Here is a 26,663-nt window from a genome sequence, read left to right on the forward strand (position 1 = left end):
TGCGCAGGCGCGAGACTTGAGCGACAGAATCCACCCTGCAACACACCCAAATCTGCACTGCAAGATCCACCCTGCAAAACACCCAAATCTGCCCAACAATAGTATTCAGCCTGTGACTCCACCTATGATGTCGCTCAAACCTCGTACATGTGCAGAGAGAGCGAGGCAGAATCGGACAATAAGATTCTCCCTCCGCGCTTTGCAGATTGTCGGATAATGCCCCTGATAATCTGCACATGCACAGCATTGACGTCACTCCAGCTGATAAATAGATCAGCTGGAGTGACGTTATGTACTGCGCATGTGTAGATCCTCAGAGGCATTATCTGACGGCATGCATTATTCGACAGAACACCGGGTCATGTATCCACACCTCTGTCAAGCAGAGCAGCAGACAGCCAATCATTGGCGGCAAAAGCTGCCCCTTACTTACACGTGACTGCGGGACAGAGTATGCCTCCGCTGCCTATGGCTGGCTGTTCGCTTTTACAGCTCAAGTGGATTCTGACTTGTATCCAAACATGCCCGTGCTCATCCCTGCTCTTTAGAGAGCAGTCGGGTGGAGCCTCACTATTCTAAGTAGAATTCCTGGAAAACCCTAGCAGCTTAAAAAACTGTCCCCTCCCTTCTTCTAACATCTATGGATTACTAACCTGTGTAAGAAAGATGTATATACTTACCTATTTTCAGGCTGTTCTGGTCCATCACATGATCCCCCCCAGTGTCTGCAAGTGGCAAAGTGGCAGCTGCAGGGGAGAGGAGGGAACGCTCCTAGACAAGGGCTAGTGAAGCCTAAAAAAAAAGTAGCATCACCCATAGGCTTCAATGTTCCATCCATTGTTGGCGCTCCCTTATCTCCGATGCAGTCACTGCTGGCTGACATAGGGGTGCAGGATCACATGACCGGTTGGGCTTAAAATAGGTAAGTACTGTATATGTCTTTCTTACAGGTTAATCAGCATAGGGGGAAGGGGACAGCTTTAACAGCAGTTAGGGTTATTCCAGAATTCCACTTTAAGCTGACCATACATGGAGAGTATTTGGAACGGTTACTGCTAAACTAGTCAAAACCGACTCTGTGGGTGGCCCTTTTGGCACCTTCCCACGCGACATTCCTAAACTCAAAAATCAAAAAAGTCAGAGGGAAAACTAACAAATCAGATGCAAGCTATTTTGACAGCCGGGAGTCATTGTACAATAGCTACAGAAGGAGAATCATCCATCTGGGCCATTTTACATGGATGGAGGAATTTGATAGATTTGTTTTGTGGGCTGAAAAAAAAAGTCCATGCATCATGGCCAGCTTTATTTATTTCTTAGACATTAAGGCCCCTTTCACACATGGGAGTCCGTCGGCAGACTCCGTTTTTCTCAGCGGGGGAATCGATCCGTCGAGCCCCCGCTGAGCAGGCGGGTGGCAGCTCTGTCTCCGCTCTGTGTGCGGAGACAGAGCTGTCAGGTCCCCGCTGTTCTCTATGGGGAATCGGATGAGAACAGACCGCCTGTCCGTTCTTATCTGATCCCATCCGATCCGCTGGACGGATGGAAAATAGGGTTTCCATCCGTCCAGATTTGACAGACCGGATCGGATCAGATGTCAGCGGACATGTCTCCGCTGACATCCGATGCCCCATAGGGATGCATGGGGCATCCGTTCAGATCCTCCTGAAAAACTGACAGGCGGATCTGAACGGTCCACTAGTGTGAAAGGGGTCTAAGGGGTTGATTTTCTAAAACTGGAGAGTGCAAAATCTGGTGCAGCTGTGCATAGAAACCAATCAGCTTCCAGGTTTGAGCCCAGGTTCACACCGTTTTGAACTCGCACAATTTCAAGCCGGCTTTTTAGTCCGACTTTGGGGCCGATTTCTCAGACATCTGTGCGGGTTTCTGCACAGATGTCTATGGAAATTGCTCCCCCCAAAAAAAAAAAAATCGCCAAAAGTAGTATAGAAAGTACTTTTGGGAATCGGTGCGGCGCCGCAGAGTCGGCGTCACTTGTCAATGTCAACTGATTTGGACAGTGCCCTTGCCGTCAATTGCCCCTGATTTGACATGTCAAATCGTGTGCCAAATCAGACCAATGTGAACGTGGGCCTATTGTCAAAGCTTAAACAAACAAGCTGAAGTTAGAAGCTGATTGCTTACTTTGCACAGCTGCATCAGATTTTGCACTCTCCGGTTTTAGTAAATAAACCCCTCTGGTGCAGGGATGAGCTCAGGTGTGTCCGAATACTTGTTTGAATCTGTTTGAGCTATCCCGCCAGGAAGCGGTCACTGCAGACTACCAGTCACAGGCAGCTAAGCAGTGGCGGCTGGTGCTCCATCGGCCATCGGTCGGGGGCATCGGCAGAAGGAACTGACCATGGACCCCCCCCCCAAATTCCTCACTCCAGGCCGGACCATACCGCCCCCCCACAGTTGCTGGCTTACTTACTCTGTGCTGCCCCACAGACTGACATGTGAAGGTGGCGGCTTCCCCCTCAGTCTCCTCCGTGTCTCCCCTCCGTCGGTTGGACTTCCCCTGCGTTTCCTTGGCATCACAGAGGCCCTCTCCTCCCCATTTATTTGCCAATTGAATGGCTTCTCCTTTCGACCAATTGGGAAACTGGTCTCAGGACCTGCTTCCTGATTGGCTGGGAGGGGAATCGGTGTGACAATAGCGAATATTCATTCACTATTTTCACACAACTGGGTGGGCTCAGGGCGCAGTGCTCTCACCCCCCCCCCCCCCCCCGAGCCTCTGGCTCTATCCATGTGCTTCAAAAAAAAAAAAAAACATAAAACAAGTATGGTGGGAGGATTGATCCATCCTTTAGAGGGATCAAAGGCGATTTAGGTCCTTGCGACCTAAAGCGATCTGGTAAGAAGCAAAAATTGCCCACTTTTACCAAGAGCACAAAATTGGAGCACAAAAGCACTTTGAAGATTCTATTTATTTACTATCATGGACTATTTCACCAGTTGCACTAATAATTTTATATATTAAGGATTTTACTGTCAGTCATATGCGATTTTATGCTAATCCAGTAATTTAATTATTTATATTTTATCACCACATTTATGATTTAAATCATCACCTAAGTCCCAATATATATTACTACAGTGCGTATATTATTTGGTATATTTTATCATTTTATTAGGTATCAAACTATTTATACATCGGTTATACATTTTTGATACAGATACTATTTATATCACTTATCTTGAATATATATTTATTTATCATCACAAGATATACACACAAGCCCACTATATTACCAGCGCTCGTTTTAACATTTGTTGTTTTTTTGGTATTTTACTATAAAATAAAAAAGAGCAGCAGGTATCCCCCACGAAAACTAGGCGCCTTCATCCTGATAAATAAAACAAACCCTCATTGGCCCCCTGCATGTAGATTAGGGGGCCGGACACATGGATAGGGAGGGCGGCGCCCATACGCTCCTAATTGAGGGGCTGCCACTGCAGCTAAGGCATTCTCCTCCTCACAGACATGCGTATCAGCGCCCCCTTGGCTGTGGGGTAGGGAATGCCTCAGCCATTTATGATTGGCGGTCCACAGTGACAGCTTCCTGGCGGGATAGGTCAGGTGGAGTCGGACTAGTATCTGATCACACCTAGGGCTGGGCGATAAAACGATACCGATATGTATCGCGATAGTCAGGGGATCGATAGCAATACAAGACTTTGAACGATAAAGTCCGCTCCGACGGGTTTAAGCTTTAAAAATGGCGCCGCCCGCCGCATACATGTCACCGCGCACGCGCCGCCGCCGCTCGGGAGAGGCTGGGAATAGCCGAAGTTACACGAGCGGCGGCGCGTGCGCAATGACGTGTCGGCGCCGGGCGGCGCCATTTTTAAAATGAAAGCGCCTCTGGAACAGGTAAGTGAAACAGCTTCACTACCTGACATTATGCAGAGCTGCGGGCACACTACAAGGGATGCAGTGCTGCGGGCATGGTCTACCTGTACCATGCCCACAGCACTGCATCTCCTGTATTATGCCCACAACCCCGGATCCTCTTGTACCATGCCAGTACCCTGCATTCTCCTGTACCATACCAGTACACTGCATTCTCCTGCACCATGCCAGTACCCTGCATTCTCCTGCACCATGCCAGTACCCTGCATTCTCCTGCACCATGCCAGTGCCCTGCATTCTCCTGCACCATGCCAGTGCCCTGCATTCTCCTGCACCATGCCAGTGCCCTGCATTCTCCTGCACCATGCCAGTGCCCTGCATTCTCCTGCACCATGCCAGTGCCCTGCATTCTCCTGCACCATGCCAGTACCCTGCATTCTCCTGCACCATGCCAGTGCCCTGCATTCTCCTGCACCATGCCAATACCCTGCATTCTCCTGCACCATGCCAGTACCCTGCATTCTCCTGCACCATGCCAGTGCCCTGCATTCTCCTGCACCATGCCAATACCCTGCATTCTCCTGCATCATGCCAGTACCCTGCATTCTCCTGCACCATGCCAGTCACCCTGCATTCTCCTGTACCATGCCCGCCGCCCTGCATTCTCACCCTAGGGTCCTTATTTTAAATGGGTAATAAAAAATATCAATAATTATCGACCGATATGAAACACTGATATCGTGATACAGTTTTCAGCCATATCGCCCAGCCCTAATCACACCCAAACTCATCCCTAGTCTGGTGTTCTCTTGGGTACTGACATGTGTGGTGTCATGACAAAATCAAAGGTCTCTAAAGCCTTAAAAAAGAAGAAGGTTGTTGATGCCAATGAGTCTGGCAATGAATTTAAAAAGATCACCAAATGATTTATTATTATTATTATTATTATACAGGATTTATATAGAGCCAACAGTTTGCGCAGCGCTTTACAACACAAGGGCAGACAGTAGAGTTACAATACAATTTAATACAGGAGGCATCAGACGGCCCTGTTCTTTTGAGCTTACAATCTAAGAGGGAGGGTCAAGAGATACAAAAAGGTCACAACTGGGTGGGATGGGCTGATAGAATCATTAAAATTATTCCATTTGAAATCATTAATTCTGCTGGAAGGAACCTGAAGAATCTGTTCATGGAAAAAAAGATGAAAGTCACATAATCCAGACCGGGAAATAATCCAATAGGAGGCACCAAGAGAACCTGTCTTCATTATGGCAAGGATAGGCTTTGTTTTAGCAACTCCAAACAAGCAGCTTTTGGTTACAAAGAACAACCAAACAGATGAAGACAACCTACCTCCAACAGTTCTGAAAATGCAAAATAAAATTGAAACAATTTGCCTTGATCCAATTGCTTTTTGTGGTTAAAATGTAGTTGATACTGATAGGAAATATTTATGGCCAACAGTAGTCATGTGGCTCCACCAGCAGAATTCCTTGTAAAATATCCGAGCATTCATATAAATCACTATGCACAGCACTGGCCTGGAGCACTTGGTGTGGCAACCCCAGGTAGAAGTGACAGTGCGGTTTTAGGCCTAGTTTAAGCTGGATACACACTATCCAACTTTTGTGGTTAGATTTCCTTCAGATTTACCTTTTCTATGTAGTGCAAGGGCCTGCCAGATTGCATACAAATTGAAAGTGTTTAGGTTTGACCTCATATTATATGGTTTTGGTAAGTCTAAAGGAAAAAGTCTTCAGAAAATCTTATAGTGTGTATGGCCCATTAGACTTGGTGTCAGGGGGAGGTAAAAAACTCAATTTTTGTAAAATCTTACCTGTAAAATTCCTTTCTCTGAGTCCTCCGACAGTCGCCGCCTCTTCATATTCGTCACTAATGGGGGTTATTGACCTTTGCTCCGTAGGAGTAGCTAGGCAACAGAATATATTAATATCAAAGCTTTTAGCATATCCCACCCCCAGGGGGTGGTCCCCTCAGTCAATACCTCCCTGCTTCCTGCATACCAACTCAGTTTCAGTAGAATAGCAGTAGAGTACATAAACAAACCCCAAAAGAGGGGCGGGGGCGGCGACTGTCGGAGGACTCAGAGAAAGGAATTTTACAGGTAAGATTTTACAAAAATTCAGTTTTCTCTTACGTCCTCCGACAGTCGCCGCCTCTTCATATTCGTCACTAATGGGGACGTCCCAAAGCAGTGTAGACATGAGGGGTGGGAAAACAGCAGCCGCGCCTAAAGCAACGCAATACCCACATCAGAGAAAGGAACCTTACCAAAGTAAGAGAACCAACTGGGCAACAGGAAAACGTGCTCAACAGGAGCAACAACCCAGGAAAAAACAAGTAACCCAGGGGTAAAAACACCCCAACAGCCAAGGGCCCAAACAAGGGACCCTAAGGCACAGCCGCACTAAGAACCTTACGGCCAAAAGAAGCATCTGCCGATGCCTGAACATCCACTTTGTAAAATTTTGAGAAGGTGTGAACGGACGACCAAGTCGCCGCCTTACACACCTGGGCCACAGAAGCCCGATGATGACAGGCCCAAGACGTACTCAGAGATCTGGTAGAGTGCGCCTTCACAGGTACGGGAGGAACCTTCCCCCTGAAAGCATAGGCCTGCTCAATGGTCTGTCTGATCCATTTGGCGATGGTAGAAGCCGACGCCGCCATGCCCTTCCGAGGTCCCTCAGGAAGGACAAAGAGAGAATCCGACTTGCGAAAGGATTTAGTCGATGACAGGTAAACCCTGATCGCCCTAACAACATCCAAGGAATGTAAAGCCACCTCCTTCGGATGCTTAGGCTTCGCGCAAAGCGAAGGCAAGACAATGTCCTCATTGAGGTGAAATTCAGAGATCCTCTTCGGAAGAAAAGATGGGTTAGGTCGCAAGACCACCTTATCCAAGTGAATCACCAAATACGGAGACTTGCAGGACAAGGCCGCCAGCTCCGACACCCTGCGAGCCGAAGTGATCGCTACTAAGAATGCAACCTTCGTGGACAACAAAGACAACGAGATCTCCCTGATATTTTCAAAAGGAGCATGTTGCAACACGGACAGAACAAGGTTCAAATCCCATGGAGGCAAAGGCTCCCTCCTAGGAGGGACCAAATGTCGCACCCCTTGAACAAAGGTGCTAACCAAAGAGTTAGACGCCACAGGACGTTGAAAAAGAACGGCCAGCGCAGAAATCTGACCCTTAATCGTGGCCAACGCCAAACGCTGGTCCACGCCCGTTTGAAGGAAAGCCAACACTCTCGACACCGAGTATGAGTGAGGGGAAAACCCCCTGGACTCACACCAGGCAAAATACGCCTTCCAAGTACGGTAGTAAATCTTCCCTGAAGAGGCCTTCCTGGCCTTGATCAAAGTGGGAATGACCTCAGGGGAGAGACCCCTATCCTTCAGGACCTGGCTTTCAACAGCCAGGCCGTTAAAGCCAACGACTGTAAAGCAGGATGGAATATCGGTCCTTAAGACAGAAGGTCTGCTCGAAGAGGCAGACGCCACAGAGCGTCGACCGCCAGATTCACGAGGTCTGCGTACCAAGACCGGCGAGGCCAGTCCGGTGCCACCAGAATCACCGTTTTCGGTTCCGAGGCCAACCTGCGAAGGAACCTGGACAGCAGCTGAATCGGTGGAAAGGCGTACATCAGGCGATACTGATGCCAGGGCGTCACTAACGCGTCCGAGGCGTCTGCCCGAGGATCGCGCGTCCTTGCCACTAACCTTTCCACCTTGTGGTTTAGACGAGACGCGAACAGGTCCACATCTGGGGACCCCCACTTCACGCACAACATCTGGAAGACATCCGGGTGAAGGGACCATTTCCCCTGGTCCAGGGTCTGGCGGCTCAGAAAATCCGCCCGCCAGTTTTCCACCCCCGGAATGTGAACTGCAGAGATAGCCGGGACGTGCGTCTCGGCCCAAGATAGAATTTTGGCTACTTCCCGAGCCGCCCGGGCACTCCTGGTGCCCCCTTGGTGGTTGATGTAGGCCACCGCTGTGGCATTGTCCGTCTGCACCCGAACTGGATGGCCCTGAAGCCTGTCCGTCCAACGCAGAAGACAGAGATTTATCGCTCGCAATTCCAGAATGTTGATCGGAAGGGAGGAATCCTCCTCCGACCAAGTTCCCTGGGCGGACAAAACGCCCAGAACACCACCCCAGCCCGACAGGCTGGCATCCGTGGGGATCACCGTCCATGACAAGGGACGAAAGGACTTGCCCCCCGACACCGCCGGGGACTGGAGCCACCACAAAAGACCCCTTCGGGTGAGATGGCTTAACGACAGCCGCAGATCCAGAGATTGCGGACGCCCGTCCCACTTGGCCAGGACCTCCGCCTGAAGCTCCCGTGTGTGAAACTGGGCCAAGGGAATCGCCTCGAAGGCCGAAACCATCAATCCCAGACACCTCATACACGTCCGGAGGGACGAGCACTGATTGTCCCTGAGGGACCTGACTTCGCACTGAAGTGTCCGAAGCTTGTCTTCCGGCAGGAAGACCTTCGCCTGAACAGAGTCCAGAATCATCCCCAGGTAGGGAAGACGAACCGACGGACACAACGTCGATTTTGGAAAATTTATCGTCCAGCCGAATTCCTGCAGAGTCTGCATCGTGATGGACAGGTCGTTCACCAGACCCTGACTGGTCGCGGACCGAACCAGGATATCGTCCAGATACCCCAGGACAGAAATGCCCTGGGCTCTCAGTAAAGCCAGAACCGGCGCAAGCACCTTGGTGAAAACCCGCGGAGCCGAAGCGAGACCGAAGGGTAATGCCACGAATTGATAATGATCCTCCGCAATGGCAAATCGAAGGTACCTCTGGTGACCCTCGAAAATGGGGATGTGTAGGTACGCATCCTTCAAGTCGATGGAGGCCATGAATTCCCCCGGAACCAGGGTAGCCACCTCCGAGCGCAGGGATTCAATGCGAAACTTGCGAACCCGCACAAAGCGGTTCAGAGCTTTTAAGTCCAGAATCTGACGTACTTTGCCCTCCTTTCTGGGCACAGTGAACAGATTGGAATAGAACCCCCGAAATCTGTCCCGATGAGGCACCGGAACCACCACTCCCTGGGCCCGCAGGTCCCATACCGCCAGGTGCAGATCCTGCAAGCGCTCCGGAGTCAGCTGAAGGTTTGAGGGGAAAAATCTGCCCGCCGGCCGAGAGAGAAACTCGATCTTGTATCCAGATCGAACGATTTCCTGAACCCACCTGTCCCGAATGCGGTCCAGCCAGGGTTGAAGAAAACCGAGCAAACGTCCCCCCACCCCAGAAACGGGTGATGGCGCCCCTTCAGGCCGCATTGTTATGGGCAGCGGATCCGGACTGGCCGGACTTCTGCTTACCCGCCCACGCCTTCTTCTGGGAGCCTTGGCCTTTGAAGGGCTTGCCCTTATAATGCGACCGAAAGGCACGAAAGGACCCCTGAGAGGGCCTAAACGAAGCATTCTTCTTACCGCGAACAAACTTATTCTTGTGAGATTGGGGCAACAGAGTGCTCTTACCCCCAGAAATTCCCTTTATCAGAGTATCCAAAGATTCGCCAAAAAGGCGAGATCCCGCGTAGGGCAAATTTGCCAGAGTCTTGCGAGAAGATTGGTCAACCGACCAACATTTCAACCATATCAGGCGACGGTTCAAGACCGCCACACTAGAAAGGCGCGCCGCCAAAGGGACTAAATCCAAGTCCGCATCACACAAATACATGACACCCTGATGAATCTGATCCACCATAGCCAAAGTTGTCGGCGGGGCAGAGTCAGCCACCAGAGTGCGCCTGAGCACCTGCGTCCAATCCGCAATAGCCTGGGCTGCCATAATGGAAGCAAAAATAGGCTTCAGCATAGAGCCAGCAACCGTATAGGCATGACGGGCCAGAGATTCCAATCTCCTGTCCGTCGGGTCCCGAAAACACCGGGGTATCCTCAGCAGGGATCGCAGTTGATTTATTCAAAATCGCCACCGCGTGATCCACCTGAGGCGGCACACACCAGCGCTCATCAGTAGCTGGTGTAAAAGGATAACGCAGCTTGAACCTACTCGGCACAGCAAAAGGCTTTTTTAAATTGCGCCATTGCTCATCAACCGCGCGCTGAAATTCCGTAGAGCAAGGAAAAACCTGCGATGTTTTGCGTTTCCTCTGCGTCCCATAAGAGGACATCAAAGCAGGAGGACATGGTTCATCCTGCAAATGCAGCGTTTGCTTGATAGAAGCAACCAACTCATCCATGAGTGCAAGCTCTTCAGACAAGCCAGGGGGAGAATTATCAACCCCTTCCACCTCAGCCTCCCCGTCAGACCCCACAAGGTCTAGGGATGAGTGAGACCCTGAGAAGGGAACTCCAGCCATAGCAGCCCCATCGCCCTCTGAATCAGAGGAAATAGACACCCTGGGCCGTTTTGTGGATCGATCAGCCACCAGCATCTGCACCTGAGCAGCTAAGTTAGCCACAATAGTGGCCAGATCAGCCCCCTCGGGGGAAGCAGCAGCCCCTTGGCCCCCCACCAGGGTGGGAGGAAACTTGCAATCCTGAGAATCCATGCCCCAGCAAAATAATTAATAAAGGGTACTGCCCCTTTAAGATCGCGGCGAGCGCTGCCCACCGCACCCACTGAACACACTGACACACCACAGGGATAAGAAACTGGGCAAGGAATACAGGAAAAAAGGAGATATAAAACCTGGAGAGCTCACACAGGCTGCTGCACCGATCGCTGTCCCAGAGGAAAAGGAAGTGATGCAAGACTGACCGCCCCTATGAAGCCTCTGCAAGGCTACACAAACATGGCCGCTCGGCTGAGGACAAAACCCTGGGCAAAGAGAACATGGCGCTGACATGTGGGATCGATCGCCGCTCAAAATGGCGGCGTTTGGCGCCAAAAACGTTGTGCAGTACCTCACAGGACCTGCCACCATAATTTTTTCCCCAGAAAAATGGCGGATCGCCGCAGCGAGCGCCGCACAGCATGTCTAAAATCTTACTGCTTCATATGACACCCAGCAGAGCGGGAGAACCCCCCCCCTCACAGCCCACACACAGGCAGCAAGTGCACACAGGAGCTGACAGGGAGAACAGCAGCCACACAGACATGCAGGGTCACACAGTCCCAGACTGACACCCAAAAAAAGACAGGTCCCCACATAGAGATACACTTACCAGTCCGGATGGCGTGGGGAGCCTGCTCCAGCGACCAAACCGCAGTACTGAGGACAGGGAGTGTCGCAAGCATGACGCAGTGGAGTTGCGGTGCGAAACCGCAATGGCGTCCAGTGAGGTAGCCACCTCACCGATAGCATCCCTGCAGCGAACAGGGATGGGTCGTTCAATCTGCCAGGGCAAAACCTAAGCTGAACGCTCGATGGCAGGCTGGGAAGCCCCTGGCCCTGAGCCCTGGGAACCAGGGTGGCCAGACTGAGACCCAGCTCCGCACGATCATCTTCATCAGAAGAACTAATGCTGGAAATAAACAGCTAAGTAAAAGAAAGAGAAAAAACTTCAAATAAAACCAAAAAAGAGAAAAGTGGCTGAGACTAAGAGCCCCAGCACAGGAACAGCCTGCGTACTCCTGAGCTAGGCATATGAAACTGAGTTGGTATGCAGGAAGCAGGGAGGTATTGACTGAGGGGACCACCCCCTGGGGGTGGGATATGCTAAAAGCTTTGATATTAATATATTCTGTTGCTTAGCTACTCCTACGGAGCAAAGGTCAATAACCCCCATTAGTGACGAATATGAAGAGGCGGCGACTGTCGGAGGACGTAAGAGAAATAGGCATTTGAGCTGCATTTCTACAACCCCCCCACCCCTTATCTCAACCATCTCCTGTATGCCATACTTTAGGCATATAAATCCCATGGCTGTATTGCTTTGCATTGTAGGATGAATGATCCCATCTGTTGCATTTGGTGGGCAAGACTGCTGCCAAACACAACCTATTCAAGTGAATGGGGCTGCGCCAACTGCTAGGCTTTTGATTGCGGCATTGTACTGCCATTAAAGAAGCCCATTAAGCTAAAAAAAAAAAAAAAAACACAGGCATTCAGGAGGCGGCAGTATTGCCTTCAGAATGCCTGTGAGTCAACTCCTTGCCAGTCGGTGAAAGGCGATCCACCGCAGATCACTTTTCATAGACAACAAAAGTGTAAGTGCTCTTTCAGACAGGTGGCTGGGGGCGGTAATATGAGCAAGACTGAGCCACAGTTTACCTTCCCCCTGGCCACCTAACCAAACTGTCCCAATACAGCTGTGCAGATGCCACATCTGCAATGGTTTTCTTCATGGCTGTGGCATTTTTACCTTGGGGTGCAGAATTTGACAGGAGGTATCACCTGTCAACTTCGCCCATTGTGTTTAATGCAATGCACGCAATTGTAGCGTGGTAATGCAGCATTATAGGGTTAAAGCAGGTGGTGAGTCGTTTATAATGCCTCCTTACAGCCTGTCAAGTGCCCTCCGTAAAAATCTAAACGCGGATTGCACATAAGGGGGCTCTGTCTGTCTGAAAGAGCCCTTAATGAGCCCTGAGAAATAAAGTCCAGTGGTCATCAGCTATGGTGGAAATACCCTATTACAAAAGACTCTACATGTGAGTGGAATCATGCAAAAGTGGGGGAATTTACTAAAACCGGAGCAAACAGAATCTGGTGGAGCTGTGCATAGTAACCAATCAGCTTCTAACTTCAACATATTTATGGACTGTCCATTTAGCTCACGTTCCGATTTGACATGTCCGACCGTCCGAATCGGCCAACCTTGCGGCCCCCCGCACTGATTCCTGAAAGTGGTTTCTGCACTATTTTTGGTGACTTGGGGGGGGGGGGGGGGGGCGATTTCAATAGACATCTGTGCAGGAACCAGCCCAGATGTCTGAAATCGCCCCCGAAGTCAGACTGAAAATGCCAGTTTAAAATTGTTAGTTCAGCTTACACTAGGTTCACACCTATGCGTTTTTACGGGCCACGTTTGTGGGGGCACGGCAGCCCATTCAAATGAATGACCTGCTGTGCCTGCGTTTCTGCACAAAACAAACGTGCATGCACCTTTTCAAAAACGCGGCCGCAGGGAAATTGCATGATCTCTTTGACCATGTATTTTCCCTGTGGTTTTTGCACAAGTCCTGTGATTTTACATGCGTGGGGGTGCCTTTCAGAATGAATGGCCCCGCGCGTTTTTGCTGCAGGTGGTCGCTGCGATAACCACAGTCACAGGCAGAAGTGTGACCCTAGCCTTAAAGCTGAATTTCGGAAAACCTTCCTCCCTTTTAGTGGGACTGTCCCCACACTGCAAGGGTTAAATACTGGTTTATGTCCATGAGGGCCGAGTACAACAGTTTTATTTACCTAATCCTCCGCTCCCACAAGCTCAGCTTCAGCTTTTAGAGAAGTAGAAGTAGTTCATAAGTAGTGATGGGACTCGGGTTTGTTCGAATCGAGCCCTCCAGGAAGCTGACGCTGCACCCCGCCAATCACAGGCACTGAGGCATTTCCCAGTAGGCAGCTGCACACTCACACGCTGCCTGTGATTGGCGGTGTGCCGGGCTGGCTTCCTGGTGGGCTCGATACAGTGTACCCCATACCCATTCACATAGGGAGGGGGTCCGGGATCTGGGGGGCCCCCTTGTTAAAGGGGGCTTCCAGATACAGAGAAGCCCCCTGCCCGCAGACCCCCACAACAAGCGGCCAGGGTTGTGGGGATGAGGCCCTTGTCCTCATCAACATGGGGGCAAGGTGCTTTGGGGTGGGGGGTGCAGAGCCCATGTTGAGGGTATGTGGCCTGGTATGGTCCAAGGGGGGTGAGGCCGCTCGCTCGTCCCCTCCCCCTTCCTGCATGCTCGGATAAGGGTCTGGTATGGATTTTGGGGGGGACCCCACGCCGAAAAAAACCCTCAAATTCCATACCAGACCCGAAGGGCCTGGTTTGGAACCTGGGGGGGGGGGGGGCCACGCAGTTTTTATTCCCATTTTTGGCATGGAGTTCTCCTTCAAGATTGTCACAGCGCAAGTCGCACCGCAAGTCGGATCATCCTGATCCGATTTGCGGTGCGCCTTCCATTCAAATCAATAGGCTCCCATAGGGAACCATTTATTTTGAATGGAGGCAGAAAAAACGTTGCTAAAAGCAACGTGGCCAAACGTGCAATAACGCCAATGAAAAAAGCTACTGAAAGCACGTTTAACAGCTGCTTTTTCCCGGCGTCAGAACTAGCTTTGCAGCACGTTTTTTCTAACGTCCCGTGTACATGGAGCCTAAATCACCACTATTACAACCCCCCCCATGCCCCTCCTATTCCCCCCCTAAAACAATACTTAGCCCTTGCCGCCCCTCAAATGCCCCCTTCCAATACAAATTCCTTCCCCCTCGATCTGTTTGGGTTGACCCCCCCTTCTTCACATGATACCACAGTGCCCAGGGCAGCCGGCCCTCCTGCCCACCCCTTGTCGCGGCCCTGCATCTTAGCCTCTGATCTAAACTTGCTGTGGCGCTGCACAAGTAATAAGTGACACCAGCCATTGGGTGGCTTTACAGTTCAGTTCACAGAGCAACTGTGACAGTTATCATTCCCGGCATGCCTTGAATATAACAGTTTTGGGAAACAGTTAAATTGATGGATTTAGGTCCTCTTTAACCAGTTCCTGACTGTGATATAGCCAAAGGATGGCTGCAGCGCAGTCATCCAGTTCTGAGAGGGCGTCCATAGACTCATGTGCAAGAGTCCTGTCTGAAGTTGTGCATGCGCAGCTCACTATACAGGGGGAATAGGGAGGTAAGTAGATTTATTGCAAGAGACAAAGCAGGTCACTTCGGTATTAAAAATCCTGCCTGCCTGCCCATTTTCAGTTCCACTTTAAGATATCGAAGGCCCAAGATGTGCCTTGACTGCTTGTAAGTAGTAAGTAACAGAAAGGGTCATAAGGAAGTAGAACCATTGCGACACCAAGGTAAGGCCCTCCGAAAATATGATGCAATGCAAACTAGTATTTCCCACTCATATACAAACAACTTCATCTTCTTTTTGTCTCCTCTTGGCATTTTTTTGCAGGGTTATATTTAAAAAGATATTCACAGCCAGCAAATTGAGCATTGCCCCCCCGTCTGCGTTCCGCTGCTCTGCTGCCACGTGCCGGGTCCTGCACTGCCATCTTTCCTTGCTCTATCATTGTGACACAGGATCCGCCGGCTGCCTCCTCTGAGTTCTTGCAGCTGGCCCCCTCTCAAGCACATCCCTCGCTTTCTCATTATTGTCTAAAACTTGTCTGCAATATTTAAAAAGGCTATACAGCCTGCAGAGCCTGCGTAATGACATTCCTGGGGCCTGCTGCCCCTGGGCGGCCCTGGGCATGAAGCCTAAAAGGGAAAACCCATACACTACAGCATCACTAATGGCCCATGTCTGCTAACATATTTAGTTAAAAAGAAATTCCAGCTTAACCACTTAAGCCCCGGAGGATTTGGCTGCTCAATGACCAGGCCCTATTTTGCGATTCGTCACTGCGTAACTTTAACGGACAATTGCGCGGTCGTGCGACACTGTACCTAAACAAAATTGACATCCTTTTTTTCCCACAAACAGAGCTTTCTTTTGGTGGTATTTGATCACCTGTGCGATTTTTATTTTTTGCGCTATAAACAAAAAAAGAGCGTAAATTTTGAAATAATAACAATATTTTTCAAATTTTTTTTATATGAAATTCCCCCCCAAAAAAATTTAAAAATCAAAATTTAACATTTTAGGCCAATTTGTTTTCTGTTCTATATTTTTGGTTTAAAAAAAAAAAAAAAAAAAAAAAAAAAAAATCGCAATAAGCATATTTGGATTGGTTTGCGCAAAAGTTATTGCGTTTACTAACTACGGGAAAGATTTATGTTATTTTTATTGTTTTTTCTTTAACTAGTAATGGCGGCGATCTATGATTTTTTTTTTTGTGGGACTGTAACATTGCGGCGGACAGATCGGACCCTTGACTGACATTTTTGACACTTTTGGGGGTACCAGTGACATTACTACAGTAATCAGTGCTATAAATATGCACTGTTACTGTCAAAATTACACTGGCAGGGAAGGGGTTAATTTTATTGGTGATCAGTGGGTTAAATGTATCCCTAGGGGGCGTGTTTCTAACTGTGGGGGGTGTGGCTAGTGATGTAACTACAGAGACATATGATCCTACATAGCAGGATCATATAGTCTCTGCACTTACATCAGGGAGAATGACAGACGGCTGTGTTTACATCAGCCGCCTGCCTTTCTCCCTCTCCTGAGCGGGATCGCGAGTGGCCAGCGGACATCGGAGCCGCCGGTCACACGCGCGGGGATGCCGTGAACGAGCGGGGGCAGGAGCGCGCCTCCGGCGGCGCGCACTCGCCCCCTACAGGCTCCTGGGCGAGCGACGTAACCCTACGTCGGTTTGCCCAGGAGCGGCTGACTGCCGCAGTAAATATACTGACGGCAGTCGGCAAGTGGTTAAACCTGGTGCACACAATGAGAATATCGGACAAATGATTGTTAGTTTTTTTCTTTTTTGGCATGCTGGTCTCATAACGAGAATTAAGTGGTTGCTCAACTTATGAAAATTCTCGTAGAACAGAATACAACTTCAGAACGGATGTAATGTATTTTTTTTCTATTGTAGTGTATTCTTTAGTTTCTGAGCATGCACAGTCTTGCTCTTCTGATTTTTTTTTAGACCAATACTGTACTGATTAAGGCCCCTTTCACACTTGTGCGACTTGTCCTGCGACTTGGGACTGCAAAGTCACATGACAAGTCGTACCCCATGATTTCCAATGAGTACCGTTCATATCTGTGCGACTTCAAGTCACAACAACTTCAAAGTAGTACTTTGGCCTGATTTTGATTTGTTTTGAGGTCTTTAGACTTCAAGATTACACAGGCATCGCTTCAAGTCCAGTCAAAATGATGGTAAAATCACGGCAAAAACTTTGCAGCAAAATCGCAGAACTTTTAGGTTGCACAAGTGTGAAAAGGACCGAAACGAAAATTGTGCGATCCGGTATCATACGAGAAAATGTTTTACGTTTGTCCTTTTCAGATAATCTTGGACGAACTGTCATGATCGGCTCGCGAAAGCTTTGTATTAACGATCAGATTATCGTACAATCACTTCGAAAGTGGCATTTTTCATCCAGTTTTCTGATCGTGTGTACTAGGCTTAAAGTGGTTGTAAAACACAAGGTTTTCTAAAAAAAAAACCTTCTGTGTGCAGCAGTCCCTCCTATACTTACCTAAGCCCCCTGTCGATCCAGAGATGTCCACGAGAGCCTCGTCTCTCTGGGGACTCGCACTCCTGATTGGCTTTCGGCAGCAGTAGGAGACTTTGGCTCCCACTGCTGTTAATCACAGCCAGGGAGCCAATCAGGAGACAGAGGGGCGGAGCCACGCTGAAGTTCCATGTGTGAATAGACACACAAAGCCACGGTCCAGGAACCCCCCTGCTTGGGTGCCTCCAGCGCAAGCTGCTTGCTGTGGAAGCACCCATCAGGGAGGGAGGAGTCAGGAGTGCAGCAAAATGCAAAACCATTACGCAGAGCAGGTAAAAAGAACATGTTTGTTATTTTAAAAAAAAAAAAGGCTTTAGTATAAGGCCCCTTTCAAACATGCGGACCGTTCAGATCCACCTGCCAGTTTTTCAGGCGGATCTGAACGGATGCCCCATGCATCTCTATGGGGCAGCGGATGTCAGCGGAGACATGTCCGCTGACATCCGATCCGGTCTGTCAAATCCGGACGGATAGAAACGCTATTTTCCATCCGTCTGGCGGATCAGATGAGAACATCCGATTCCCCCATAGGGGACAGTGGGGATCTGACACCGCCTGCTCAGTGGGGATCGGCGGATCGATCCCCCCGCTGAGCAGAACAGCTCCGTCGACGGAACGGAGTCGTATGAAAGGGGTCTTACTTTAACCCTATCATTAGAAATGCCCCCCGCCCTAACTTGTGTAAGAAGGATGTATATACAGTACTAACCTATTCTCAGCCCGCTCCAGTCTGGTCACCTGATCCCCTGTGTCAGCCAGCGGCTGCAGGGGAGAGGAGGGAACACTCTGACAATGGCTAGAATCCCTGGTAGTGGTAACATCACTCATAGGCTCCCATGGCCTATCTGTTGTCAGCGCTCCCTTCTCTGCTCCGCAGACGCACTGGCTAACAAAGGGGAGGATCAGGTGACCAGACTGGAGTGGGCTGAGAATAGGTAAGTACTATATACATCCTTCTTACACAAGTTAGGGTGTGAGGGCATTTTAATAGTAGTTAGGGTTAAAGTGATACTAAAGCTGGAGCGGCCTGAAAATAGGTAAATACAGTAAAACCTTGGATTGACAGTAACTTGGTTTCAGAGCGTTTTGCAAGACAAGCAAATTTTTTTATAAACTTTGACTTGATATACAAGCGATGTCTTAATATACAAGTAGCGTCGTGTCAAAACTGAGTATAAAAGAGAAGAGAGGCGCCTTTAAGTGTAGCAATATGGTTACATTAATGAAGGTACATGGTTGATGATTAAAAGAAGCACATCTAAGTATGCTGGCATCCGGGGTAAAACTGTCCACATAGACCATCCTCCGCACCGCCATCGACGTCATCCATTCCACGCTGCACTCCACAAGTGCTTGAAGCCTCGCTTTCAGATCGCTCTACTGCAGGATAGTTTTCCCGGTCACGACTGCAGACTGACAGCAGTGAGAGCCAGTGGCGAGGAGGATGGTCTATGTGGACAGCTTTTCCCCAGATGCCTGCATACTAAGATGTGCCTCTTTTAACCGCTTCCGGCCCGCGCTATAGCCGAAGTACTAAAGGAACTGCCGCCTGTGCCATTCCTTCAGAGCCCTGTGCCGTAAACGGCAGCTCCCGCGCGCATGCCATCATGTGACATCATTGCGGCTCCGGCCAATCATATGGCCAGAGGACGCAAACCTGGAAGGAAGACGGATGAACATGTCAGCCGTGTCACCAGTGAGCAGGCGGCGCTGCGGGGGCTTCGATCTAAGATAAGTATTTCATAATGAGCTAGTATGCAATGTTCATTAGCTCATTATGCCTTTGTCTAAGGGCTCTTTCAGACGGCCGATCCGCCACTTTTGTCCGCTGCAGGACTTTTTTTTTTTTTTCACGGAGCGGATGACAGTTGTGTCATCCGCTCCGTAAGTCCGCATATCATTCCATCCGTTTGCGGATGATATGCGGACATAATGTAAGTATATGGGGACACCGCTGACATCCGATTTTCCTTCCTTTCCGTTTTTTGAACGGAGGAAAAATAGGGTTCTGAAAGGAGGAAAATCGGATGTCAGCGGATGGTATTCCGCTGACATCCGCAATGCCATTCACTTACATTATGTCCGCAAATCATCCACAAGAAAATAGGATGATTTGCGGACACACGGAGCGGCCGTGTGAAAGAGCCCTAACAGGTTTTTTTTTTATGAAGGTTTACAAGCTCTTTAATCATCATCCATGTGAGTTGTTAAATGTTGTACCGTCATTAAAAGTAACCATATTGCTACACTTAGAGGCGCCTCTCTTCTCTTTTATACTCTGTAGCTCCTGCTGGATTTTGCTTCCAATCCCCTTGTGGAAGCGGCTATTTGTGGATGGACATTTTATGGTTACACGACCTATCACATTGCTATAATCTTTTTATACGGACTATAAACTGAAGGACTTATGAATAAATGGTTGTGGAACGAATCACCTGAGTGCTTTGGATTACATGCATGTTTCCGGAACTAACTATGCTCGCAATCCAAGGTTTACTGTATATACAACTTTCTTAAAGAGGAGCTCCAGGCATTAAAAAAATAAAAGTCAGCAACTACAAAAAGTGTAGCTGCTGACTTTTAAAATACAGCCACTCACTCACCTGTCCCACGGTCCAGCGGTCAGCTCACCCCAGCCGTCTTTATCCTCCGTCCTCCCTCGGCGGTGTGGGCATCTTCACTATGGGCACCCGGCTGTGACAGCTTGCAGTTTCACATCTGGGTGCCCACTGCGCATGCGCGAGTCGCGCAGTGCATCCTGGATTGGTGGGTGCAGCCTTTGGGAACCTGTCAGTGTCCCAGAAGACTGCAAGGGGAGGGAGGGAAGAGAACTTCCATTGCCATGCGCCGTGGCGCTTGGAACGGACGTGGGAGCCGGTATTTCTCAAAATCAGGTCCCTGCTCACCCCCCCCCCCCCCGCTCCTCAAAAGTGCCAATTGTACAAGAGGAGTGGGTCCTTTTGGGTGGAGTTCCGCTTTAAACAGGTTAGTCAGCAGTTAGTGAGGGGGAGGAGTCGTTTTTAGGAGTAGTTAGGGGGTAAGCTGGAACTCTACTTTTAAAATTCATGTACACATGCCACTTATCTAAGCGTTCTGTGATTTTTTTTTTTTTTTTTTACTCCTGCACCTCTATGTTAGCTTATGTGGCCATTCACACATACGTGTTTACAGACGTATTTCATGAGGAGCGTTTACAGGCAGAAAAAGAAAAGTGCGTTCTAAGAGGAGTTTGGAAGCATAACATACTTGCGTATCAATGCACACGTTGGCGCATAAATGTATTTCAATGGGCAGAATACAAAAATGTTCTAGTCAGTAGAACGCATTTACGCTCAGCGCCATAGGTGCATAAACGCATATACATAAGCATTTTTTTCTGCCCAGTTCTGGCAGAAATAAAAACAGCATATTTTGTCCATAAATTTATACGCCCGTGCATGGGGTCTAAATGACCTAAAGTGGATAGAAAGGCATTTTTTAATATTAAAATAAAAAACATGGTATACTTAGCTGCTCTGTGCACAGAGCAGTCCTCTACCTGCTCTTCTGGGGGCTCTTCTGCATGTGCTCAGGGGGCACCCATTTAAACATGTTCTCATGCCTGGCTGTGTGCGTCCATAGACACATAAAGCAAGACTTGGCTCCGCCCCCACTCCCGCCTTACAGGATTTGTGTGACAGCAGCAGGAGCCAATGGTTTCCACTGCTCTTAGTGTAGCCTTTGAGAAGAGTAAGAGGAGTAGAGCTGTTTCAGAGGAGGAGGCAAGTATTTATGAAGGGGGGGGGGGGCAAAACAATTAGTAGGAACTTTTTGTTACCTTAATGCAGGGAATGAGTAAGGGTAAAAAAATAATTGGACTTTAGAACCCCTTTCATTTCCACGTTTTTCTCACCTTCTAGTGTTGTACTGGGGTAAGGTCACCACACAAAGGTCACAATGACATTCTATTATTAGAGACACAGAGACATGGACACGGGTGCACAGCATATACCATACAGCTATACAGAAGAATCCAGACTTCCAGCATGCCCAACATTTCTAAACATTATCAAGGAAAAATATAACTGAACAGGCAAAAAGTGCAGCCCGGTAGACTATGGAGGGTAAAGAGCGATACTGGACACTCAACAGCAACTTTGAGGATGACAAATGGATCCTTATAGAATAGATTGTCTTATTGTACCTAATGCAACACCCAGAGTTCCAGAGGGACATTCTTCCCGAGACCACCAATACAGGGGGGGGGGTTCTTTCTACTGTCCACCAATGTGAGGAGAATTCACCCCATTGTTCACCATTGTAAGGAACATTCTTCCTTGTGACCATCACTCTAAAGGAGCACACTGGTAATGGGGCCCTTCTCACCCCAACCACCGATTTAAGGGGGTCTTCTCCATTGACCACCAATATATTATGGCTCATCACCATTGACCAGTAGTGTAATGGGGCTCCTCTCTCACTGACCACCCATCTAAAAGGTCTCTTCTCCATTGACCACCAATGTAATGGGGCTCTTCTCCATTGACCACCAATGTAATGGGACCCTTCTACTGATTACCAATCTAAGGGGGTTTTCTCCATTGATCATCAGTGTAATGGGGCCCTTCCCCCACTAGCCTCCAATTAAAAAGGGGTTTAAATCAATGTAATGGAGCCTATCCCCCCCCCCCCCCCCGTCTACCAGTCTAAGCATTGACAACCAGTGTAAAGATGCTCTTCTCCTCCTTGCTTCTAATCTAAGGGATATTTTCTCCTTTCACCACCAGTGTAATGGGGCTCTTCCTCTCCTTGCTTCCAATCTAAGGGGGCTCTTCTCTATTACCACCAGTGTAATGGGGCTCTTCTCCTCCCTGCCTCCAATCTAAGGGGGCTCTTCTCCAATGACCACAAATGTAATGGGGCTCTTCTCTTCCCTGCCTCCCATCTAAGGGGGCTCTTCTCTATTACCACCAGTGTAATGGGGCTCTTCTCCTCCCTGCCTCCAATCTAAGGGGGCTCTTCTCCAATGACCACAAATGTAATGGGGCTCTTCTCTTCCCTGCCTCCAATCTAAGGGGGCTCTTCTCTATTACCACCAGTGTAATGAGGCTCTTCTCCTCCCTGTCTCCAATCTATGGCGGCTCTTCTCCTTTCACCACCAATGTAATGGGGCTCTTCCTCTCCTTGCTTCCAATCTAAGGGGGCTCTTCTCTATTACCACCAGTGTAATGTGGCTCTTCTCCTCCCTGCCTCCAATCTAAGGAGGCTCTTCTCTATTACCACCAGTGTAATGAGGCTCTTCTCCTCCCTGTCTCCAATCTATGGCGGCTCTTCTCCTTTGACCACCAGTGTAATGGGGCTCTTCCTCTCATTGCCTCCAATCTAAGGGGGCTCTTCTCTATTACCACCAGTGTAATGGGGCTCTTCTCCTCCCTGCCTCCAATCTAAGGGGGCTCTTCTCCAATGACCACAAATGTAATGGGACTCTTCTCTTCCCTGCCTCCCATCTAAGGGGGCTCTTCTCTATTACCACCAGTGTAATGGGGCTCTTCTCTTCCCTGCCTCCAATCGAAGGGGGCTCTTCTCTATTACCACCAGTGTAATGGGGCTCTTCTCTTCCCTGCCTCCAATCGAAGGGGGCTCTTCTCTATTACCACCAGTGTAATGGGGCTCCTCTCCTCCCTGCCTCCAATCTAAGGGGGCTCTTCTCCATTGACCACCAATCTAACACAGGCTTCGCCCTCTGGAGAACGATCTGCGGTGAATCGCTATTCAGAGGTGGTTGATGGGCAGTATGGGGGCCGCATTCCCTTCTCTAGGTGGGCAGACAGGGATAAGGGGGCGCAACCGTCTGCCTGTCCAACCATCCCAAAGGACCCCTTAGAAAGGTGTGGGAGGGATCACTGTCAGAATCCTCCATACACCGATACAGTGCAGATCTTTATCTGCCAGTCACACATTGTACAATATGTTACATTGTATACCAAACTATACAACTGCTGATCAGACACAAATGTAACCATGTAGCAGAAGATTTCCTCCCCTGATACCAGGGAACTGACAGAGAACAGAGGAGGCCCCATGCACACATCGATCACATATCACACCCCCGCCGATCTTACCTCTCCCGGTCCCGGGGATCGCACACAGTGACGGGGGCGCAGCTTATGTCCCACCCGGAGCTCCGCCCACTAACACCCTACGTGCCTGTACAGCCTTCTACTGTTCTGATTGGCTGCTGTACGGGGCGGGGTCCAGCTGCTTCTATGCATGGCACCCTGTACATAGCGAGCGATCGGCTATGAGGTGCCATCGTGTGACTGCACAACACAATCCAACGATTGTTCTTTCCCATCCCCCCCCCTCCTATATATATACCCGGATCACTATATATATATATGTGTACAATCTGCATCAATCACATTCTTATATCTCCCAATGTGTGCAGACAGGAGCGGATCCATCTACAGATCAAACATTATTATTACCAATACATTACACGACCATTATCTGTAACTAAAAATCCAATTTTAATTATCAGTAAATTGTAATTCAATTATCAATAAATTAAATCATAATTGAAGGCATATTGGAATAGGATGAGTGACTGCGTTTTTGACAGATAACAGATTATACAGATCATTAGACTCCCCAAATGCCTGCAATGTAGGAGGAATCTCTCTCTTCCCCCCTCCTCTCCCCCCCCCTCCCTCCTCTCTCTCTCTCTCTCTCTCCACCCCCCACCTCTCTCTCCCTCCCTTCTCTCTCCCCCTCCCCTCTCTGTCTCTCTCTCCCTCCCTCCCTCTCCCTCCCTCCTCTCTCTCTCTCCCCTCTCTCTCCCTCCCTCCTCTCTCTCTCTCTCTCCTTCTCCCCCTCCTCTCTCTCTCTCTCTCCCTATCCTCTCTCACTCTCCCCCTCCCTCCTCTCTCTGTCTCTCTCTCCCCCTCCTCTCTCTGTCACTCTCTCCCTCCTCTCTCTCTCCACCCCCTCTCTCACCCTCCTCTCTCTCTCTCCCCCTCCTCTCTGTCTCCCCCTCTCTCTCCCCCTCCTCTCTCTCTCCACCCCCCTCTCTCTCTCTCTCCCTCCTCTCTCTCTCTCTCTCTCCACCCCTCTCTCTCTCTCTCTCTCTCTCCGCCCCCCTCTCTCTCCCTCCTCTCTCTCTCTCTCCCCCTCCTCTCTGTCTCTCCCTCTCTTCCCCCTCCTCTCTCTCTCCACCCCCCTCTCTCTCCCTCCTCTCTCTGTCCCTCTCCCCCTCCTCTCTCTGTCAATTCAATTCAAATAAGCTTTATTGGCAGGACCAAATACATTTTAGCATTGCCAAAGCAGTTGAGTTTTGGGGGGGGGGGGGGGTAATGGGTAATATAAAGAGGAATGGGGGGTAAGTCCATGTAAAGGATTTTTAAGTCCTCAGTTTTTCAAGTCACTCTCAGTCTGTAACATGCTGTCACATATTGTGCAGCTATTTTACCATTGGCTCCTCTTCTCCCAGTAAGATTTGGAGTTTCCTCTTCTCTTCTATAGAATTGAAGTCCGGGGTGAAAGCGGAAAAGTCTCTGGAATTGAGTGTCCCTCACTGATGAGTACTTAGGGCACTGTAGCAGGAAGTGGTCCTCGTCCACCAGGACCCCCTGGTCACACTGCTGGCACAATCTGCTCTCACTGGGTTTGTAGGTCTGTCTGTGCCGTCCTAATTCCATTTCCAGGCTGTGGGCGCTCAGTCTGTACAGGCTCAGGATCTGTCTGTCTTTGGGGTCTTGTAGCACCTCCAGGTATGTTGCCAGTTTGGAGTCTCTCTGCAGTGACTGGTAAACAGGTAGTTTCTTCAAGTTTATTTTATTTCTCCATTCTTCAACATATTTTTCTTCTGAATAATTTGTTGTTTTTTATTTGTGATTCTCTCCCTCTCCCCCTCCTCTCTCTCTCTCCCCTCCTCTCTCTCCCCTCCTCTCTCTCCCCTCCTCTCTTTCTCTCCCTCCCTCCTCGCTCTGTCTGTCTATATCTCTCCCTCTTCTCTCTCTCTCCCTCTCCCCCTCCTCGCTCTCTCTCTCCCTCCTCTCTCTCAATCTCCTCTCTCTCCCTCCCTCCTCTCTCTCTCTCTCTCCTTCTCCCCCTCCTCTCTCTGTCTCTCTCTCTCCCCTTCTCCTCTCTCTCTCCCCCTCCTCTCTCTGTCCCTCTCTCTCTCACTCCCCCCTCCTCTCTCTCCCCCTCCTCTCTCTGTCCCCCCTCTCTCTCTCTCTCCCCCCTCCTCTCTCTACCCCTCCACTCTCTGCCTCTCTCTTTCTCTCCCCTCTCTCTCTCTCCCCCCTCTCTCCACACCCCTATCTCTCTCCCCCTCATCTCTCTCTCTCCTCCTCCTCTCTCTGTCTCTCTCTCTCCCCCATCACTCTCTCGCTCTCCTCCCTCTCTCCCCCTCTACCCCCTCTCTCTCTCCACCACCCCCCCTCTCTCTCTTCCCCCCCTCTACCCCCTCTCTATCCCCCTTTACCCCTCTCTCTCTCCTCCTCCTCTCTCTGTCTCTCTCTCTCCCCCCTCACTCTCTCGCTCTCCTCCCTCTCTCCCCCTCTACCCCCTCTCTCTCTCCACCACCCCCCCTCTCTCTCTTCCCCCCCTCTACCCCCTCTCTATCCCCCTTTACCCCTCTCTCTCTCTCTCCCCCCCTCTCTCCATTGAAAACGGCTATAAACTAAAGCGCTTTTAAACGTGAGTTACCGCGTTTACACGCTGTTACAAGCATTTGGCATTTCAAATGCCCCAGAACTACAGTCCTGAATGCAAATTTATGCTTTCAGAAAAATGCTTCTAAGCTCAATTGCCTCTAAACTACTATAAACGCCTGAGTGTACATGTACACATACTGCATTTCCCTGAAAATAAGATTTATTTTTGAACCAAAAGACACAGTAGGGCTTATTTTCGGGGGAGGTCTTATCATGAATGTGCTATCTTCTCTCCCCTCCCCCTCCCTGCCTGTCAGGAATCCCCAGTGTGAACCGAGTAAAAGTGTTTGTAAAATCCTAGAATCCACTCTATTATTAGTATTATATCATGCCCAATGTGTGTTTCTGTAATATAATTGTGCCAAATACCTTGCTTGGTGCTTCTGTGACCCACCGGAGCTCTCTTCCCCGCTCTGAGCACTGCAGAGGGGAGGGGCCGAGATCCTCCGCTAACAGCTGGGAGAAGAGGGGAGGTCAGCTGAGCGCCGAGCGGCACTGTACGAAGGTATTTGGAACAATTAAATTACAGAAACACACACACTGGACATGATATAAAACAGTAATAGAGTGGATTCTAGGATTTTACATCGACTTTAAACTAGTGATCGACTGATATCGTTTTCTTTATTGCCAATACCGATATTTTGGTCATCGTGTATCGGCCGATATTGCCCGATATTTTCGTACATTTACATTTTTTTTTTGGCAGGTACTCTTCTAGAGGGATCTGGGGGTCTAAAAGATCCCAAACCCCTCCTCTGCACTTAAAAGCATTCAAAACGCCAAGTTTGG

At 49.5% G+C, this 26,663-nt stretch overlaps 1 protein-coding gene across 1 annotated transcript in view; it reads right to left on the reverse strand.

Moving 5' to 3' along the window:
• Positions 1-23,311, reverse strand: part of SQOR (sulfide quinone oxidoreductase) — a 114,605-nt gene extending 91,294 nt beyond the window's left edge. The window contains exon 1 of the mRNA XM_082254042.1: positions 23,277-23,311. The gene's annotated coding sequence lies outside the window, so the exon portion shown is untranslated. The remainder of the gene's footprint in view (positions 1-23,276) is intronic.
• Between the last annotated feature and the right edge of the window lie 3,352 nt (positions 23,312-26,663).

Source organism: Pelophylax lessonae, assembly GCF_965119305.1.
Source record: "Pelophylax lessonae genome assembly, chromosome: 4".
In the NCBI taxonomy this organism is placed as follows: domain Eukaryota; kingdom Metazoa; phylum Chordata; class Amphibia; order Anura; family Ranidae; genus Pelophylax; species Pelophylax lessonae.